General features: G+C 45.4%; 1 long non-coding RNA gene across 1 annotated transcript; it reads right to left on the bottom strand.

Moving 5' to 3' along the window:
- Nucleotides 1-643: 643 nt before the first annotated feature.
- On the bottom strand, nt 644-4,471 carry LOC127307106 (uncharacterized). Its single transcript, XR_011747367.1, has 3 exons — nt 3,459-4,471; nt 2,097-2,171; nt 644-879 (listed from the first exon to the last, which is right to left on the bottom strand). It is a non-coding gene; the product is annotated as an uncharacterized lncRNA (long non-coding RNA).
- Nucleotides 4,472-7,552: the final 3,081 nt, after the last annotated feature.

The raw sequence follows: 7,552 nt of genomic DNA, 5'->3' as shown, positions 1-7,552 counted from the left end.
GAATAATAAGAGTAGTCGGTATGGTCGTGACTCCATCCCGCACTCAAAGTATTACTCCGTACATGAATAAGAGAATCGTGCAACCAACTCCAGGAATACAGATTGGCGATCTTGACAATCGTTGTCGGCGAAGATTCGACGGGGCCAAAGCACAAAGAATTGAAGAAGATCACAGAAACAAAGAGGATGTCAACGGAGAAGACAAAGGTTAGCCATCGATGATGTTCTTCTGTCGAAAATCTTCGGAGATCGGTCCTATTAGGATAAGGCATAGATCGTCCCACTGGCGTAGAGACCTATGACTCAGAGAAGCAGATAAGAGAAGATTAAAAACTCGCAAAGGTAAGATGAGAAAGAATAGAGGTAAGGAGAAAATCAGAGCTAGTCAGAACTATCCAACGAATTTTCATAAATAGGTTTGACACACTAAACTCAACGACCGTTGGCAAGGTTATCCTACAGGCTGGACTAGTGGGGTACCGTCAACCTGAGCTCTGATACCAACTTGTGACGCCCCGGAACCGGTACCATGAGGATTCCAGCGATCCCGCCGAAATCCGCATGATATCGATTCAGAGACGCCCTCCGACACGACGTGCGCGACGAATCACACACGTGATGCCAGAGGAATTAACACGAGCGGTAACATTACAACAGGATTACAATAGAGCCCACAAGAAACATATATTACAACAACAACTCCAACGAGTCAAGATACAAATATACAATACAAAGATCCGAATCATACAGAAGATCAAATACGTCCGAGTACGGACAAGATACAAATTGGACTAAGAGTCCTGAAGATAACCAGTGGCGTCCATAACCCTGCCCAGGCCAAGCCGGAAGGGCAACCTTGCTAACGTCGTCATCTCGTACCTGTCGAAGTCGGGCCATCGGTTGCCGACAAAAGGGGGAGGAGACAAAAAGAAAGGAAGGCGAGGGTAAGTACCAATGGCACGTACTTGCGAGACAAGACCAGCTATGCTCGCTGGTGGGCGGTATAAACTTCACCCGGCTATATGTGGAGTTTAGCGGCAGCAAAGCTACTATCCAATAGAGACTCGCTACAACTTCCGTCTACTCAGAGAAGATAAGAGAGCGCACAAGGTAACAGTTCTATACTCTGCAAACATAACACAGCCGATGCGATCCCCCTTCGCCAAGAGGTATTGCAAAGGCACACACACCTTTGAAAGGGTTTTATTAGCAATTTATTAACAACAGGAAATAAGGTGTAAGTTGTTCTATGATCAAGCTATACAATTCCAAGTCGTCCATAACCGCGGACACGGCTTATCGATAAGATGTACACCCTGCAGGGGTTGCCCAAATGTAACCATACGCATGCTCGAACCCACTTACTACAGGTGGAGTCTCACATCAAGACCGTTCCCAATGCAAGAGAAAGTTTAAGGGGAGCCACCCCACTAAGCTACCCGTGACGAAGTTCGGCCGTACTCCGATACGGACCCAGAGGTTTGTGCCAACGGCTAAGCTAAGTGTGAACAACCTGCTTTCGGCTAATCGTTCCACGAGATGAGTACATAATGTAATATAAACACCCGAAGGCAACATGTATAAATCGTGCATCGTGCATATGAGCAAATAAAACCAAGGTTGTGGCTCCCAATAAACAGACTCGAGGAAAGGTAGTGGGTGATGGGGGTCCCACTCCCCCACGTACGGGTAGAGCGCTCAATCTCGGAACAGATAACAAGAACTCGGGTCCTAGGGGACATTAGCAAGTCAAAGTTCCGATGCTTTCGCAAAGGGGCTCACAGATGCCTCTGCTTACAATTTTAGTTGTTAACAATAAAGTAAAGTGTGATTATCTCCAACAAAAGATATAGCATGTGATAACCTCCCAACAACCCAACATATCCCGATAACAGATCGAGATAAACAACAGAACCTAAACACGCCTACGACTCGCAAAGCTGGCAAACAACAAACAATAGGTAGGGTGAGGAGGTGTATCTCGGACATATAGGTAACAGGTGGATAGGACACGTGACACAACAGAATCGCAACATAAGGATAGCAATAGATCAAAAGAGCATATAAAAGTAAAATAGGTGAAGGGGTGGGCTCGCCTGTGAAAAGCTGCAGGAGAAACTTGTCGTATCTCACAACACCACTTCGCGATCCTATCCGGGAAGAAGCAGATGCTGGAACACACACAACGTATGCAAGTCTTACTACTGCGGAAGAAGAATCGGCATGATCAAGATATGCATGCATGGCAGTGATGGTGCAATGCATCTTATTCAAGGTTAAGCGGAATCGGAATCCCGGACAAACACTTTAGGTTGGAGTTGCAATTCCTACCGTCAAAGTTAAGTGTTTATTAGCATGGCATATCATGGCAGGGGTGAGCTACTTCCAATTTAAGCGGGGCGGGGAAAACCAAGTCGGTGTTCCGAAATACTCCGCATATATGTTAGGTGAACATGCATAACTATCACGTCACGATATGATGCGAGATGCAAACAGATGTATGGATGGCATATTCATGTTCCTCTCATTTTTCTGATAAAAAAAAAACATATAAAAAATACATTTAATTTTAACTTGTAGTTTGAAAGTTATAAATTATACAGAGTTGCAAAAAGTTTAAGTTAACTGGATAGTGCTGGCATTAGATCCCAGGTCACCCAGGTGGACGCGCAAGGATCTAGCTAGCAGTGCTTGTTCTAAATGTGATTTAGGAAAGGGAACACACGTTTTTTGAAACAACAGTCTCTGAGTTTTATGAAACTGAACTGAGCGCGACACAGTTGGAACTGGAACAAAAGATAATCAAAAGGACAAGAAAAAGGGGTGCGTTACCCCTGGGATTGCAATTGGAACTTCAGGAATTGGATCAACAGCAAGGACAGCTAGGCTATCATCGACTGATGACAGAAAACAGATACACTGTAAACTGATGTACGTCCAGGTGCGAGGCAAAAATTGAGGTAGCCTGAAACAGAGCAAGACCTTGGCAACTCAATGGAATAGAGGTGCAAGACGACTGCGACCAAGAAGTGGCAGGGCGTGCATAGCTAGTTAGCTGAGCAGCCAAGCTAGCAGGTGGATCGGTCGAAGGTTGTTCCAAAATAACAGAGAACATACAAGAGTGAAGTGTCAGCCAGTTATCTGAATTTTTAACTGACGAATAGCAACAGGTGCCAACCGAAACTGAACATGTACAAAGTAAAGAGAAGGTGCGCGTCTCCCCTAGGATTGGATCCTGGAACTGTAGGAATTGAGTCAAAGGCAGGCTATTTGAGCTAGTATCGACTGGTGATAGATATCAGATATGTAGAAAACTGAAATACTTCAGCGCGGAGACAGAGTAGATACAGATCGAGTGCTGCTCGAGTTCCTGGCAGACACGACGCTGGCCGCGAGGACAACGCCAACTACCGGATGCAAACGACCATGATAGCAAGGCGAAAGGTCGTGGAGCTTACCCTGGTGGTGGTCGAAGATGGAAACGACGCGGGGACGGCGGAGTCGAAGAAGAGGAAGCAGAGGCGAGCGATGACCGTCGGTGTAGAAGAAAAAGGGCGACGACGGCGAGATCCGTGGCATCGTCCTGGAGTAGCTTCCGCTCCTGGCCTTCAGCGTAGAGAACAAGGACACCACGGCAGCTCCATCCCCGTACTCGGCGCGGCGAACGGCGACGAGGAACGACGGCGCGGCGGCGATCTTTCTCAGGCGAAAATCTCTGAATTTGAACTGAAGTATTCTCTGTTTTCTCGGAGAGGGGAAAACTGGCGGCGGATGGGAAGGGAAGGGACACAAGGGCTAGGGTTCTTGGAGTCCTGGGTGGGATTAGAAGGGGAGGAAGGCGACGGTGACGTCGACCACGAAAGCTTCACACGCCTCGCGTGAGCAGCGGGGACAAAAGGAGCTCCTCTCCTGGATAGGCAAAGTGGCCGCTGGGTTGGGTTAGACAAACTAGGCAAAACCTCACTCCCAGGCTAGTTAGACTATGTTAGTTAGCTTAGGTTTCATTTTATTTGTTTTGATTTAAAACTTCATTTTAGAATTAAAAGGGAGAGATCATAATTTGAAAATTTGTTTTTTTTTGAAAATGTCCCTGTAAGTTCTCAAACAAAACAAACTGCCATAGTTTACAGATTTGCTGAAATATATTTGATTTCAAAATAAATAGAAGAGGAGAAATGAGGTTTTATATAACCTTTGATAGAATTTTGGGAAAAAAAAACATGTTCTGGTTGGACAAGAGCAAAGATTAAGAGAGGGGAGATTAAGATTAGGATTGGAACATCACAAGTGAGAAGGAGAAGAAGATTGAGGGTTGGAGCATGGATTAGAAAAACAAGAGAGAGGGAGAGAGCCAAACAAAAACACAAGAACACTATCTGATGCAATTTTTATAAAACAAAGGTGACGTGATAAGATGCATATGATGCTTATGATGCACAAACAAAAACAACAGGCAAACTAATAGAGGGGGTATTATGCTCTGATACCAAGTCTGTAAGCCCCAGGAGTAGGGAACGTAAGAGCGCGCATGTATGAGGAGTTTTTGTGTATGAGGTCACTACAAGGGACCGCGAGGTCGCCTCGCATTCCCAAGCTTATGGGTAGGCCAAGCAAAGCTCGACACGCCCATACACAATACCGACCTCATAGGCTCACGGTTAGTCCCAGGCCTGAGTGCTTCACCTTCCTGTCCACTTCAAACAAACACGCACGGTGCACATGGTACAAGGGTGAAATACAGTACATATAGTATCACAACAATAACGTCTATGACACAAAAGATGGAAATAAGTTTATATAGCAACGCTCTAATGAGCAAGATAGCAAATGACACTCATAGGATACATATCCCAACAATACATCATACATCATGCGGAAGCAAATATATCGTCTGGGTACAGACAAGATGCAAATGGGCATAAGATGCCAAGAACATAAATAAGACGATGCCCACATCCACGGATCTCAGGTCGTTGCTAAGGAACTCTCACTGCGGATCAGAAACATCCTCATCATCGTACTCCACGTAGTATCCTCCTGCCGGATACTCGCAAGGAAACGTACCTGCAAGTCGGGCCAACGGTTGCCGAAAGATAGATAGAAAGCAGAGCGTGAGTACCAAAGCACGTGTACTCAGCGAGACTAGAACTAGGCTATGCTCGCCGGGCTATATGGTGGGTTTAGCGGCAGCAAAACTTGTACCAATACTTATAGAGACACGCTACAACTTCCGTCTATTTAGAGAAGGTAAGAGAGCGCATAAAGGATCCAACTATATACTACAACAAGCATAACCCTGCCAAATACACCTATCCCCTTCAACAATTGCGAAGAGGCAATGTAAAAAGCACTCAACGGTTGACAAGTTTTATTAGATATTGGTTGTAGTAATGATATATTACTACGCAAGTTATTAACAAATTATTAACAACAAGTATAAGGTGTAAGTTGTTCTATGATCAAGCCATACAATTCCAAGTCGTCCATAACCGCGGACACGGCTTATCGATAAGATGTACACCCTGCAGGGGTTGCCCAAATGTAACCATACGCACGCTCGACCCTGGTGTCAAAACCAGAGGCTCACGACAAGACCATTCCCAAAGCTACAAGCAAGTTTATTGGGAGCCACCCAACTAAGCTACCCGTGATGGAGTTCGGCCGTGCTCCGAAACGGACCCAGAGGTTGCGATGGCGTCCAAGGCGGGCATTAACAACCGGCCAAGGATAAGGCGGCACGCAAGATATGATACAGTACAAGATATAAACACCCGAAGGCAACATGAAGTAAATCGTGCAATCGTGCATATGGGCAAATAAAACCAAGGTTGTGGCTCCCGCTAAACAGACTCGAGGTAAGGTAGTAGGTGATGGAGGTCCCACTCCCCCACGTACGGGTAGAGCGCTCAGTCTCGGAATAGATAACAAGAACTCGGGGTCCTAGGGGACACAAGTGGTTGACAAAGGTGTCGTCCACCGATGCCTCTGCATTAATAGTTATCCCACCTCAATTTTAGTTGCAATAATATCATGATTAACTTCACCAACATTATCCATAGATAAGGCATGTAACAACCCCAACATATCTCGATAACATATCGAGATAAACAACAAGACCCTAAGCACGCCTACGACTCGCAAGGCTTATCAAACATCAAACAACAGCTGATAGGTAATGGAAGGGAAAACACGGCTCAAAATGGTAAACAAGTGGAATAGGACACGTGACTCGACAGAAACGCAGCATAAGGGTAGAAATAGATAGCAAGAGCTGAAATATAAAATAGGTGAAGGAGGGCGGGCTCGCCTGCAGGATCAGCAGTAGTGGCACAAGCGATATCCTCCTCGGGGTAGCACGCAAACTCCTCGTGGCACTCCTCGGTACCGGCGTCTATCGCGAAGAAGCAAATCACATACAAAGAAAATAAAGTGCGCAGATCAATACAAGAAGTGCAATGCGCAATATGATGCATGGCATGTGATATGCAGGGGGTTCATGCTTGGCAAAAATTAAGTGGGGCATCTAAATAGCAAGATATAAGAGTAACCCCTCACATAACATTTAATTTGATTAGTAGTTTTCATTTGGCCGGGACATAGAATGGTATATGATGCATGCCAATTTAATATTTGGATTCCTCATATTTTTCTGATACAAATAGACATAAATTTTGTTGTATTTGGAAATGTAGAAGTTGAGATATGAAATTTCCAAGTTTCAATGATTATGCACATTTTGATAATCCGAATTACAAAACAGAAGTAAGAAAAAGGGGTTTTCTTTCAAAACAGAGGCTACAGGAATTTGATCCCTGGACATCGATGTATACACAGGAAGTAACCAAACAGTCTGGTTTAGGTTTTGAAATACTACAAAGCCCAGACGTACTGAAACAACACTAGGGAAGACTGAACCTTAGCCAAACAGAAAAGAAAACCTGTGTTAACTGAACCTGATACAACTGATCCTGACACAGAGAAGAAACGCCGTCGTGAACAAAAGGAAAAAAAAAACTGGCTCACTGGGAATTGAACTCAATTTCTCCTGAGTCAGATTTGCTGTAGCTTGCCACTGGGCCGGTGATCGATTTGTGATAGAAAACTTAGAGCGAATGTTTTGAGCAGGTCTACGCTACAGACTGACGAAACTGAAAAACGCTACAGACTGACGAAACTGAAAAAGGAATTGGCTGTGTGCTGTAACTGGAACGATGGAAAAAGATGAGCTTTTGCATCCATTGGGATTTGATCGTTGCACTTCAGGAATTAGAACAAGAGCAGGACCAACTGAACTACCAGGGAATTGTGATACTGGACGTGTACGCTGCAAAGTGAGGCAACACCGGCGCGAGAATCGTGCAGGTACAGATCAAACACGAGCTCCTGTTCATGGCAACCCAACAGCGGCCGCGAGCAGAACATCCACTACCGGACACAGTGGACGAGCTATCATGGCAGAAAGGTTGTGGCGCTCACCCTGGGTTTGATGGCGAAGTGGGCGAGCTTGAGGACGTCGGGGTCGTCGGAGATGAGGAAGAAGACGTGCTGGCTC

The sequence above is a fragment of the Lolium perenne genome, chromosome 6, assembly GCF_019359855.2.
Source record: "Lolium perenne isolate Kyuss_39 chromosome 6, Kyuss_2.0, whole genome shotgun sequence".
NCBI classification, from domain to species: Eukaryota; Viridiplantae; Streptophyta; class Magnoliopsida; order Poales; family Poaceae; genus Lolium; species Lolium perenne.
The sequence above is the reverse complement of the archived record's forward strand: the minus strand, read 5'-3'. Positions and strand labels throughout refer to the sequence as shown.